Here is a 14,540-nt window from a genome sequence, read left to right as displayed (position 1 = left end):
ATACATATATTTTTCAGACCTGGTGCCCAGTCAGAACTCATTTGTTGTCACAGAGAAGCCTCTGGCCTGTAGTCAGGGAATGAGTAAGTATGCAGATTATCCATTGCAAAGCTGCATGCCCTGGTTTATAAACCCTTCAAAACAGTTTGAGAACACACAGCTAAAGAAAAAAGAAAAACCAAACAATTTTTTCCTATCATAGCTTCTCCAAGTTTTCTGATGGGAATGCAGTTTGGAAAGGGGAGAGGGCTGTTCTCAAAGCTTCACCTCTTGCAAGTTTATTTGCAGGAAATGAAGAATGATGCCTGTATTGGCATCTCTCTGATAAGATGGAGCTCTGCTGGGAAATCCCAAAAGGAACACAGCCTACACGGAGTGTCATGCCAGTGAGGGCCTCTCCACAGTCACACCTCTCCTGAGTGAATTTTGAGTAGGAGCAGGACTCACCCATCTGAAGAGATATTCTGCTCAAAAATACCAATTGTCAGTTTCCAAGATTCAGAGTCCAGTTCTCTCTGACACCAACCTCTGTCCCACAGCTGCACCAAGCCTGCTGTCTTGCTTGAGCTAGTTCCAGAGCCTGTAATTTGTTATGTAGCTGCAAAACACCATGGAGCATGTCACTGTACAGAAGATGTGTACTAGCACTGGGGAGGCTGAGACTCTTTCAGTGTCCCAGGACACATCCATGGGCATATCCTGCTCTCTAATTGGTGTTATAATGAGCATAAGTGCTTTAAGCATGTGCCAAAATCTTGCAAAGAGGTTTGTAGCCCTCTCTTGGTGAGTGTTCAAATCTTTCTGCCTAGAAAACAGACATAATGACTAGTCTTGACTTCTGTATGTCTTCTCCTTTCTTTGTTCCATATTTACTACAAGAAGAACAGGAGTTAATGAGCAACAAAGGAAATTAACTGTCAGTGAAATCCACTGCACTTAAAACTGGACAAACTTGAAGGCAAAGGTGAGTCAAAGCCGTGTCATAGCCTCCAGTAAATATTCTACTCGTTCCATCTGAAGGCAGCATTAGCCAAGCCTGTCTTGGAAGAGCTCTGCATTTGCTTTACAGCAGTGGTTTGAAATCTTATCCCTGGTACAGGGAGCACAGAGCTCTGCCAGAGCCTGGCACGGCTCAGGTGAGGGGCCAGCAGGTGGCAAAGGGTCTGGCATAGATCCACCTCTGGAATATATCCATCACGGTAAAGGCATGCACCATGACTGCCTGTTGGATGTAAATATCTACACTATGGACCTTGGAGTAACCTGTGAAAACACATTTCTCCCAGGAATCGGAAAGCTACAGCAGGGTAAAATTTCTCCTTTTTAATAAAGCAATGGAATACTGAGACTCTTGAATGAGATCTCCATCATTGTCCAGGCCTCCTATAAATATGCACTGGGAGGCTTAAATAATCTTGGCAAGATATAGCAAAGGAAAATTATTGTTAAAAAGAGGCCCTGGATATTGTTTCAACAAACTTTTTCCTCACATAAACTTATGGAAAATTATTGACCTCATGGTGAAGTCAAGAAAGAAAGAAAGAAACTCTTCTTGTAAAATGGCAAGATACCTGTTTGAATGTGGACTAGACTGCCTTCACAGAGGTCTGTCTGGAACACCTGCCAGATGTACTGCACTAATTATGAGGAGCAACAGCTGTGCAGGTTAATAAAAAAAATCTAAATAATCCCTGTATCAACAGTTCTGATCTAAATAAAACTAGCTGTGAGTGTAATGATAAAGTGTATTGAAAATCAGGCAGCAGTGACCAAAGCCAAATGAAAATTTGATGATATTGGCTCTGTGAGCAGTGGAAAGAGCCTGATGGACATCAGCAAGCCTGAATCAAACCCCCAAAGATAACTATTAGAACATTAAACTAGATGGAAAATGGAATTTCTTCTCTGGCAAAAAAGGCCCTAAATAACTTTAACCTCGCCAGTTACACTGGGGAATTCTTTTTCAAGAATGGACAGCACACCATAGCCTGAAAATAAAGAGTGAATCCTTGTTTCCAGAGAAATTATCTCAAATGTGTTCAGATTACAAGCAAGTGGGACAAAACACAGTTAGCATCCAAAATTATATGGTCTGGAAATTCTACATCTTTCTGGAAGCCAAAACAATATAAAATCTGAAAAAAAAAAAAACAAAAAACAAAACAGCTGCTCCCACACAGTCAAAACAATATAAAATCTGAAAAAAACAAAAAAAAAAAAAAAAAAAAAAAAAAAAAAAACCTGATGCAGCCAGTTGGGTTTTTTTTTAAATTTTTTTTTTTTTTTTGGTAGTGGCAGGGAGTTGGGGTTTTTTTGGTTTGATTTGGTTTGTGTTTTTGTTTGCTTGTTTGTTTTTACTATGGAATGTGACACCTATTAAATTTCCTCATAGGAAAACAAAATTTCAGTAGAAGCTCTATTACTGTTACAAAATTTTTACTATTTCTTTACAAAAAGACACTGGTAGACAGTTTCATAGAAACTAACAAGTTTAAGTTTAAGGCTGGTCTTAAGAACTCTAAGAAGTTTGTTGCCAACTAATTTTGCTTAATGTAAATAGTTACTTCTCCAAATCTGTATCCTCCATGCAAAGCCAACTTCCACCATCTTTATGTTTTCTTGCTTTTCTATGATAGGAATGGCTTAGTTGGCACACATAATGATGAGCAAATAGCTTATTATTTGATAACATCCTATAAATCTTTCTAGAGGTAATCAGGGTATTCATAAAGTTGTGATTACTTGATATTAGTTAATCTGAGAGTGGACCTTATGTTATGGTATATAATAGATAAATAGCCTTTTTTTCAAATATCTCTCAACAGCATTGTATAATTTATGCTTCTGTTACAACTCAAGGGAATTTTTGAATATGCAAGTGGATTCCATAATCTGGTAACTTCTTACTTTGACTTCAGAGCATGTTTTTTTTTTTCAGGGTGAGAATAAAATGAGACGGTAATATGTGTGGTTTAATTTTGGAGATTATTTATTGGTAGAGGGGATTTACACTATTAGAAAGTAGCAGGGTTTACTGCTCTTTGTATCTTTCAGAGCATGGCTCTCCAAACAATGAGGCTGGAGATCTAATACACTGGGATATGGATTTCCTGAAGCATGATCAGCACCTATTTCTTACACATTCTTAGTGTTCTCTTCTCCAGTCACAACTTCTTCTGTGTTTAGACATCAGAAGCTCACACAGTCCCAGTACAGGGGAACACTGAGGTGCATATGAAAATTCAGACTCCATCAAAGAGCACTCCCCACGGCAGAAAGGATACTGGGAAAGAAGGCATTTGGGTAACAGAAAGGAAATCCCAAATTGACAGTATAGAGTAAAAATAAACAAAGGCAAGGGCAAGATTCTTATTTTGATATACTGGCAAACCCAACAAAGAAAAGTGCAGAGATCATTTTAGCAGCAACTCTTCAAGCATTGGACTAAATGAAGCCCAAATGCAGCAGTGAGCTGGAAGGCTGGGAAGGGGACATTTAGCTTAATGTGCAAGGTAGAAAGGCTTACTTGTAGAGAAATTTTGTGTTAAACTACATGAAAAGAAGAAGGGGATTGATTATGACCTCTGTCACTATAAGGAGGGAGGGACAGTTTGTATGTACAAAGAGAGAAGATAAGAAAGGGGACATCACACAGGCTGTTAAGTGAATTTGCCTTAAGCAGACTATCTAATCTGTTTTACGAATCTGATAATTTCCTCAAAAAAGGCTTCTTTTTTGAGGTGAGCAAAAATTTAAGTGCAACATAAATGAGGCACGGCTCATATAAAGGAGCTGCTCTGGGCCTTGCTGCCTTCAGATAATCACAAATTCTGTGTGTGGCAGTGAGGGCATCACCTCTTGGGCTGTAATAAAATCCTAACTTGAGTATATGGGATAATCTGTGGTTCTGCTGGTGTTGCACCTCTGTGGCAGGAATTTGTATTCCCCAGGCTCTGAGCAGCTGGACTCTGCTCAGCATCATCAGCTTTCTGGCTTGTGACTCCCATTCTCATTATCTATATTGAAGCAGCAGTGGATGCAGAAAAAGCCAGAAATTCTCCCTGATAACAGATGCTTTCTTCTCTTTTCCTTATATCAAGTAGCCTCAGGGTTCCTTCAGGTAACATTTTGTACCCTTAGGATGGCTTAAAAAGGATACAGTGCTACTGGAAGTGGTGAGAACAAGTTGGAGGCTGTAAACAAGATGCCAAAGAGTACTCTGGCCCCAGCAAGAGAGCACAGAGAGCCCTCTTATCTTAGGTGGGGGCTGAATATTGTGGAGATCACTGCAGTGTGCTTTAAATTGGACTAGATCTTGATAAGAAGTATTTCAGAACACAGCTAGAAGGATTTAGCAAATGTAGCAAATTTAGCTCCCTTAAGCAAGCAGAAATTAGAGTGGGATTATGTTAGTGGTTCTGGATTCTCAGGGAAATGTGCTGTTGGTCACTCCCCTTGTAGCCAGGAATCTCACTAACAGAACCTTCAGTCGAACCTGGGGTTGTTGTCTTTGTCAGTCACTCTTTATTCACCCTGGAGAAGTTATTCTCTCTTACTAAAGCATTTGGGTCAGCAGATACAGGCAAAGTTTAATGCAATTCATCCCCAGCTGCCAAATCTGATCAGAAGAAATAGGAAGATGACAGTCAAAAAGCTCTGTGGTCTCCCTAGTCAGACTGGTAGCAGCTTAATTTTTACATTGGCAGTTAAAAGGGTGTAATTGTGGAGAAAAAGCAGGCTTGCTTGTAGAAAATATGTATGTTTTCTGCATATAAGGACCACAATTTGCAGGAAACTCTTAAAAAGTCTTCACTGAAGGTATATTGTTTCTGACAACATTGCCATCTCTGCAGCATTTAGGGGTAGTTTTCTTACAAAGTCAGAGTACAAAGAGAATAAGTCCTTGAGAAATGTTTCTAAGTCCAGGTAGGAAATGGTTGGCTTTCTCTTTCATCAGCTTGAAAGTTCCAATTACTCATCATCATATGTTACTGCTTCTGACAATTTTTTTTTTTTTTCTTTTTTTTGACACTAGGTTCCAGGAATGTATTGCAAGTGATCTATAAGTTTCCTTGTGTGGTCCCTGACACCAGAGTGCTGACCCAAGAGTGCAAGACTAAGAAGAGGCTCCAGCGCAGAACCCTGACCACATCCCATTTGCCAACTAATATCACTGTCTCCTATTCTGTGTTTCCTTCCTGGGGTCCAGAAACAAGTAACCACAGGGTGAAATACTCATTTTCTAATGTCATCTTCATATCTACTAGAGAAGCTACTGCTAGAAAGTGGGGGAGACAAATAAGCTCATGCTCTCCTCTAGCTCATGCCAAAATTTTTCTGCCTTTATTATTATTTTCTGCCTATGATTAGTGGCACAGACAAATGTAGAGGCTTTGAAAAGGAGAAGTTCAATGTCAAAGTTATAGGAAAACTCATAAAGTCAAAGGGAAGGAGGTAAAATTTGTAGTGATGGACAGGACATGATGATGCACATACAATGACAGATTATAGAATCCGGTCTGCAAAATCAAAGTAACTAGAATGGAGTTGGAATTTCTTGATGAGGAAAATCAAACCAGCAGTTTTTGTGTAGGTAATTAGTCTTGGTGAACCTCCTGAAAAAAAAAAAAAAAAAAAAAAAAAAAAAAAAAAAAAAAAGAAGGGAAATCAACTTTTTTTAAGATATAGAGGTAATAGATGGGAAGGTTAAGGAAGGCTTGATATAAGGAATAGAATTTGCTTGTGTAAAGGAATAATTACTTATTATCTACAGTTTGCTTATTGTAATATCTTCATGGGGAATTTGAGACCTAGGAAACTGAAGATGGAAAAATAAAAGTCAAATAGATAAGTCTGTGAGCCTTACTAGAGTGAGGCTTTTGAAATCCAGTAGCAAAAATCAAGACAATATGGAAGATTATATAAAACACTTGTACTTCAGAAAGATTATAAGATGCTACTGCTAATATCAATACTCATGGTAAGAGTTCAGTAATGCTCAGTAAAAGGGAGTTTAAAACAAATTCTTTGATGTGATGGTTTTGGACTGTAAATGGATGTATGATTTTTGAGTAGGTGGTGGATTAAATTTTGTAGGCAATTATGTATACTCATCTCTGTGGACTTGGCAGATAGAAAACAGAACTTGAATTTGGTACTTCTTTATTCTTATATGATTATATTGTCTTACTTCTATGAGCTACAGGTGTAAGTTTGACCTCACAGTACAAACTGAAGGAGACTTTGTTCCTTTTACTTTGAACATTAGACATCTTTGCAACTTGGAGCTGTAAATGCATTTCAGAGTAGACTGCATTACCATTAGATACAGAATTGTTTCTGTAATACTTAGGGTTGCTTACCAAGAGTTTGATGTTGAACCAGACCAAAGGATGCTTGTGTTCAGAACGGCTACAGGATAAAAGAGCGCTTTGTCACAGCCACAAGGAACAGAGAAAATCTTTCCTTGTTCCCATTATAAAACATGAATGCAATCGTGAGTGCACTCACTGAAAATACTTGGCTGTCAGTAGAGCCCGTGTTATTCTTAAGTGGATTTTCAACTACAGATACTTCTTCTGAGATGCTCTTTGTTGCACATGATAGCAAATGACTTCTTGAATAATACGTAAGCCTTAAGAGCAGCCCTGTCAACATTTTAAATGTTGCAACCAGTGAATACAAGACTCAACTAAGAGGACTATGATTGCAGGATAACTGCCTTGTAGCAATTTGTGTTTTCAGTCTTTACTTGTACTTGGCAGAAATTGCATTATCCACAGTTTTGAAAAGAACTTTTGGCTGAAGTTACTGGCTGTGATAAACCTTGTGCATATAGTTATGCCCAAAGTACAATTGGCATTGATGTAGACCACAAGTTCTTGGAGAGATTTTTTTTTTTTTTTTAATGATGATAGTATTCTCTCTGTGTCACCTCTGAAGTTTTAAAGTTGGTGTATGAGGCTACAAAATATCACTGCCATCTAAAGTATGTGTCTTTTACATTATAATGGACTGATTCATGCTGACCTGTCAGGTGGAGTAGTTGCAACTCCCACGATTTCATTGTGTGTAAACAAGGGGTTTAGAATTTATTTATAGTCCAGTTGCATCTCCATACAGTGTGCCAATGGCAGTTTGCCCAGATGTTCACACAGTGGAGCAGAAATGGAAAAAGGAAACAAAAAACAAAACAAAGAACCAAACCCAACCCAGCCTGACCAAACCCAGTAATTCTAGAAGGTGATCCTAAAAACTTCCCCAGGGACTTTGTGTGGGGGACTTCCCACTGCAGTATACTGCACATTTGATTAGCTTCTCATCAAGGAGGCGTCTGAAATGCAGAGCTGATGCCACCTCTCACACAGGTGGCAGGACAGCTCAAGTCACCCAGACATCACCTGGAGCAGCACCTGCTAGAGATGTGCACAAGCACTTAGATGAGGTTTTATGAAGCTGAAAAGCATCTTTCATTCAATGTGAGGTGCTCTCTCTGTCCATGCTGCAGATCGTATCTTGGCCAGGACAAGCAGGGAACCAAATTTGGCTGTGCTTTTATTTTAGTAGCTCTCAAAAATCTGAGGAAAGCAAAGAATGTATCTGAAGAAAGTCCTTAACTAGTGCTTTTAGAGAATGAAAAGTCCAGTTCAGAACAGATAATCATCACCTAGCATAAGTGAGTATTGTTATTTTCACCTCCTCAACCTCTAACATATAGCAGATGATCTTCATGCATAAAACCACCCTTGTAAACAGGCATCAACCATGTGGGGCTTGTTTAAATGCACTTATTTCCTACAAATGTACTTAACTCCTACAACACACATTAATTATATCACTGTCCTTGAATATCTCCAGCTGGGGCAATACCATATAAATTTTTCCATTTAGTTTCTGGGGGATTAGTAGAAGCCTGCTGTAGTCCTGTGGGTTAAGCCCCTCATCCTCCCTGACTCCTGCACAGTTTGGATTCCTGCTGGTATTCAGAGTATTATAAAAAGTTTATTGCCCTGGACTAAAGATCCTCCAGCAAAAAAATTCAGAACTTTAGCATTCAAGATATTCAGGATTTTTCCTAGTTTCTCTTCACTGAGTGTCTCTTAGCAAAGTGGTTATAAGCTTACTTTTCTCTTATGATTATCTTGTTCTGTTTCTTTTCAAATGCAGAACAGAAATATTAGTGTCAGAAATATTAGTGACAGAAATATTAGTGCCATATTAGTGACAGAAAAGACTTCTGTCTTTTCTCCATCAACATTCCCACATAAGCAGCCTCTCTATTACACAAATTAATGACTAGTATATTCAGATTCCTTCTTAACATTCATTGCCCTGCCAGACATGATTTCTGTTTCTACCATCATGTCATTTTTCATTTGACATTTGTCACCTTACAGATTTCACTTTACCATTTAAAAAATTATGAGATTTTAGCCAAAGTTATCTTCTCTCTTCATTGGATAATCAGGAAACTCAATTATCTAATCAGTAGCTCTCATACAATTATTTAAGTTTTCATTCACAGTTTTTTCTCTAAATTTTCCATTTCCTTTTATTTCTCTTCCACATTTTTTAGACTTAAATACCAAAAATACTCTTACATGGAGTGTTCTCCCTGCATATATAAGCTGGTAGTGATCACACGGATTTCATATATTTTTATCTACCATTAAAAGCTTCAAAAGATAGAAGCAAAAATTAGAAATTGTTAGAGTGTTTTAGAGGCAAACAGATTCAGTTACAGCGAACATTCAAAAAAAATTGCAGCTGTAAACAATGAACATGGCAGTGTCCTTGAACAAATTCATGCAGGTGTCCTCTGTGAGATTTGTTGGGCAAAATTTAAATGGTAAAAATGTCAGTAATCAAAGTGCACTTTTTCTGAATAAGGCTCCACATAAATACTGTGTGTCATAAACACTGTAAATGCCCTTTTTAAAGTTCAGTCAATTTGCAAGCCTGCCAGTTATATTCATGTATTTTGTTACCCTATTGCCTTGGGGAGAAGGTGAATTAGCTTAAAACATACGTGGAGTATCAGTGTGTCCTCACAGAACAGGAGAATTGTCTTTATTGGTCCTTACTTGCTAACAGAAGGCATGGTCAAAATCATGCTGAAAGCTATTTCTGTGTGCCAGAGCTGCACGTGTGGATGGAACCAGTGAAAGCTTGATGCTCTTGCCTTCACTTGAAAATGCCTCTGAGAGGAGACCACTCATCACCAAGGTGAAACTTTTGCTCCTGTGCTCTGAGTGAGAGAGCTCCTTGTTGGACCCAGCCTGCTGGGTATGGCCCAGGTTTGTCCATGCAGAAATTCACATGTGCTAGGGAAGGAGATTCTCATTCCTCTGCCCGGGGGCCTTCAGACAGGCTAAAGGTCTCATGTTGGAGCTCTGTACCTACTTGATGCAAATCCTGGAGTTTAACTTTGATTTTTTCAGCCAAAATGCTTTTATTTTTATCACTTGTTCTTAATAGTAACTTCAATACAACTTGTCATTAGTATTCCTATTGATAACCCCTTTAATTTTAAATCGCAAAAAGGGATGAAAAAGGCTTTTGGAAGTTTTCTTCTCATGATGTGGATATCTAGCAATTTTGGATAGGTTAGGCATCTCAGGAGATAGATGCTCCAGAAGGCTCAAGACAGGAGAAATGTCCACACAGAATGAATAGTGTTTCCAATCTGTGACAGAGCTTTGAGATATTCTTTTGCTGTTGCATGAATATTGCCTTAATTTTACTGAAATATTAACTAGTTAAGTAGCTCTGCCTCTTAGAACATTTAGCCATGGCCAAGGGTGGATTCTCATTCACTCTTTTGCTCTGAATGAAGGTGACAAGTGAAGCAGAAGGTTGCTCTGTTTTGCCTTCCTCACTCTCTTTCTCTCTTTGTTATCTTGGATGTCTTGCAAGAACAACACACTGTGACCTGAACTAAAGAGTGTCACTGTAAGTGGTGTCATCCTGTCTCTTCTCATTTTAGCACTTCCCAGTGCACTGTTGTCTGATGTTTGTGTTCTGAGGGGGTCCTTGGCCAAGGATATTCCTGTCTAGTGTATGGAATGAAGCTTGAACCTTCTGTATCTGCAAGCCTTGAGTATTTGAGGAAATAGCCTTTCATCTCAAAAGCTAGAGAGACTAAATAAACTTCTTTAAGCCACTTAATCAGCAGAGAGGGGATGTGGGGGATTAATGGGGCTACACAGAACTGTGTCTTATTTGGAAGGAGTGGTTTTAGGACAGGAGTGAGTAATATTAGTGCACTCAGGAACTGATGTTGAAACCAGACTCAGTGAAGTTGATCTCCAGGGTATTCTTCCTGATCCTTTTTATTACTTTGTTGTTGAAGTTGTTTTCTAATATTATTTATTGTCTCAAATATCACATTCCCATCTCTTAAAGAAAAAGGGTTGCCCAGTCTTTCATCTTCTTCTGGTTATATTTCTTTGCCTCATTACACATTTGTTTTTATGAAGGATTTGATCATATTTTCCAAAAATTATTTAAGCTTTGTGTGTCTTTCTAAAAGATTTTTTTTTTTTTTACTTCAGCCAAGATTCTTTGGGCCTAAGGCCCATCTCTACAATGACAGAAATCTCTCAGGTTAACTGTTGTGAAGGATGTTGAGTGGGCCATAAAAATGCATAAAAACTCTGATGGCCTTATTACAGGGTAGACACTGTAAGAGTACATTGATTCAGTCTAAAAAGAGGCTGTAAAGAAACAATGACTCAAGATAAGCCATTCCACAGGAATAGGATAATAGGAGACCAACTGGCTCTGACAGCACTGGCTGTGATTTCCTGCTGAGACTATTGGACTGGTTTTGCCTAGAGGGGCAGCAGCCCAAGAACTGACAAAAACAAAAGGAGTCCCTCTTTCCAGAGAGGTGCTGGCTATTGGAAAGGGAAATGATGCTGATTTCAAGACCCACAAGGCCCCATATGTAGAAGGCAGCAGATGGCAAGGTCAACATAAACATGGCATAAAATGTTTAAAGTTAATAACATACACTTGTTGCTGATTTTAAAACAATTTGTGAGATTTCTTTTTATTCTGTCATAGCTAAGGGAGCATTATACAGGTCTCTAATTTGCTGTGATAAATAAGAAAATTCTTTGGTTTTATATAATTTTTTATCCCCACCTTTAACATATTTTGCATGCAATGGATTTCCTGGGGATATTATCTGCAGTACACCAGCAAATAGAAGGAGTTTCTGGAACAGCAGAGCTGGGATGTGACTCCCATGTGGTGATTTGTGGATGCACTCCCTCTCCTGTCACTGAAGAAGGTATTTCCTGAGAAAATTTTCACCTCTCTTTCATGATTGCATAGATATGCAAACTTGAAATTGTTTACATACAACAACTTGCAAACTCATATTTATCAAGTATTAGGAAACTTAGCCCCCAAGGACCATGTGTTTCTGAACTGCCATTGTCTCTTGTGTATCTTTGCATCAACATTTAGTGGCATAACGACTTTGAGTTTGGAAAAAGTTCTGTTGTTGTAATTCATTTTTAGCTGTGCAGCCTGGAAGCTGTCACCTCAACCTCCTGCTAAACTCCAGATAAAAGACAATCTATTTCTTCATATAAGATAAAAATGTGCAAGTTCAAATATTTTAGCTGGTACCTCATTTTGTAAGATAATTCCTCCGTCAAGTTGCTCTAGTTGCCACCAAAAGTTACCCCAGTAGCACAAGTATTTAAATACACTTTTGCTGTCAGTTATATATGCTATAATGACATTTTGGGCTTATGTTGCATTAATGCTCCTTGCATTAATGTTTGACTCTGATAGTCTCCCCTACACGTGTGCGCATGGTTGGTGTTTACCTCATTACAAGCTGTGGGGGAGGCATCATCATGCTCCTGAGGACGTCTGAGGGGTCCTGAAGGCAAAAGTACAGGCTGCAATTGCTTCTTTGTCAAGCTTTGATCAGGCTCAAAATCTGGATTCTTCTTTTGCCCGTTGCCAGGAGAAAGCCCAACTGCTGATCCCTGAGCTACACCATGCTCATATTCCAGACTTACCTCAATTTTCACATCAGTGATCTTCCCTGCATTACAGTGCACTCATTCCTGTAGAATGGAATCCAGCCAGCATGGTTTAAGGCAGATCCTGCCTGACCAATCTGATCTCCATTTATGACCAGATTCTACACCTGGTGGATAAGGGAAAGGTTGTGGATGTGTCAACCTGGACTTCAGCAAAACCTTTGACAACATCGCCCACAGCACTCTCCTGGAAAAGCTGGCAGCTCACAGCTTGTACAGGTGGGATCTTTGCTGAGTTAAGAACTGGCTGGATGGCCAGACCCAGAGAGTGCTGGTGAGCAGTGCTGCATCCAGCAGGTGGCTGTTCCCCATTGGTGTCCTCCAGGGATCTGTTTTGGGCCCAGTGCTGTTTGATGCTTTTTTATTGATGATCTGGAAGTGGGGATCGAGTCCACTATTTGGAAATTTGAAGATGACACCAAATAGTGGGGAGTGTTGATCTGCTGGAGGGTAGAAGGGCTCTGCAGAGGGACCTGGACAGGCTGGACTGATGGGCCAAATCCAATAACGTGAGGTTCAGCAAGACCAAGTGCCGGTACACTTTGGATACAACAACTCCCTGCAGTGCTGCAGGCTAGGGACAGAGCAGCTAGAAATCTTCCCAGCAGAAAGGGACCTGGGGGTACTAATTGATGGCACACTGAACATGAGCCAGCAGTGTGCCCAGGTGGCCAAGAAGGCCAACAACATCCTGGCATGTATCAGGAATAGCGTGGCCAGCAGGAGCAGGGCAGTGATTGTCTTCCTGTACCTGGCACTGGTGAGACCACACCTTGAGTGCTGTATCCGGTTCTGGGCCCCTCAGTTTGGGAAGGATGTTGAGATGCTGGAACTTGCCCAGATGAGGGAACAAGGCTGGTGAGGGTTCTAGAACACAAGACCTATGAGAAGTTGCTGAGGGAGCTGGGATTATCTAGTCTGGAGAAGAGGAGGCTCAGGAAAATCTTTATCAGTCCCTACAGCGGCCTGGAAGGAGGGTGTAGCCAGGTAGTCTGTCAATCAGATAGCTCCAGTATTCAGAGAACAGACTTTTGTTTAGAGCAGGTGCTAAAGTACGTGTGTAGACACAAATGTACACACACACTTCAGTGTTATCATCCTGCAGTATCATTCCAGTGAGATAAATATTATGGGAATTTTACTGCCAGAATTCTTTCCCATTTCTGGCATCCAAACCATGACGAAATCCAACCTTAAAGACATTCTGTGAGACAGACATTACACTGTGCCTGTTACTAAGATGAAGGTTACTCTGCGGCATTTTTAGGCTGTCCCAAGGAAAACCATAAATCCATGTTTCTGCATAGCTGATATCATGTCCTGTTGTCTAACTCTTCTACAAGGTCCCCATCTGAAGCAAATTTTTTCCCTTTCCATATTTGTGTTCTATTCTAAAGCCTTCTTGCATGCAAAGGAACCTTGCTATAGGTTTTGGGGGTTTTTTTCCTCAGATAATGTAGAAATTAGTGTCTCATATCACCAAACATATTCATCAAATATCTTTCCAGAATATGACATTTTCCCTTTTACTCAATGCCTGGGTCTTGCAAAGATCTAGGAAAAACTGATCAGACACTCACACACACACACACACACACACCATACACAGAGTCTGACTGTGGTGCTCAAGAATTGCCATCTATACACCTGCAGTATGGAGAAACAGGCTCTGTAGCCAGCCCTTTCAGCCTATGCCAGGATGTGCTAGGTACATAGCCAAGAATTCCTAGGAGCAAAAGTTTGTTAAAGTTTGTGTAGACCAAAGTTTTTCTGGGCTCCCCTTGAATTCCTACACTAAGATTTCCTACTGCAATGTATTTTCCCCCTCAGTTCTCCTGCAGGTTCATCTTGGTGGAAAAGAGGTGTTTCATCAGGTGTGTGGTTTTCATGGTTGCCTTGTAAATTCGTGAACAAGAAACTTCAGCCAGGCTGACTTTGCCGGCTGGAGTCAATCCCCCTATCCTTACTTTTAAAACATAGATGTAGTAGAAACTTGTTATAAGACATACTGAATTGGGACGCATTGTTGTTCATCATCCCACCACAAAGACAGTATCTTTCTCTGAATGGTTTCTAGATATTGTTGCAGTAATGTCCCTGAACAATCTGAGTTCATGACCATCCTTTGGACCTTTCCCTTAAAAGTAGTTTCTTCAACTCACTGACAACTTCATTGATAGAAGATACTTCTGTCCAGTTGACTTAGTTATCCTCTGCAGATTTCTCAATTTCATTTTCTAGCATATGATCAACATTTTCTGTGCCTTTTTAGATGCTATGGATATTTCTTTTTATTACAGATGCACTTTGAAATATCAGATTGACAACAAAAATCTAAAGAAAAATAAATTAAAATAAGAGGGGAAATATAATTGCAGCAAACAAATGCATTTTCCTAACACACTGTGATAACACATAAATTGTCAAGCTTAGGTATTCTTGGCTTAATCTGGTGAATACTTTTTGTTTCTGAAA

This window comes from Pyrgilauda ruficollis, unplaced genomic scaffold (genome assembly GCF_017590135.1).
Source record: "Pyrgilauda ruficollis isolate IOZ18807 unplaced genomic scaffold, ASM1759013v1 scaffold37, whole genome shotgun sequence".
Classification (NCBI taxonomy): domain Eukaryota; kingdom Metazoa; phylum Chordata; class Aves; order Passeriformes; family Passeridae; genus Pyrgilauda; species Pyrgilauda ruficollis.
The sequence above is the reverse complement of the archived record's forward strand: the minus strand, read 5'-3'. Positions refer to the sequence as shown.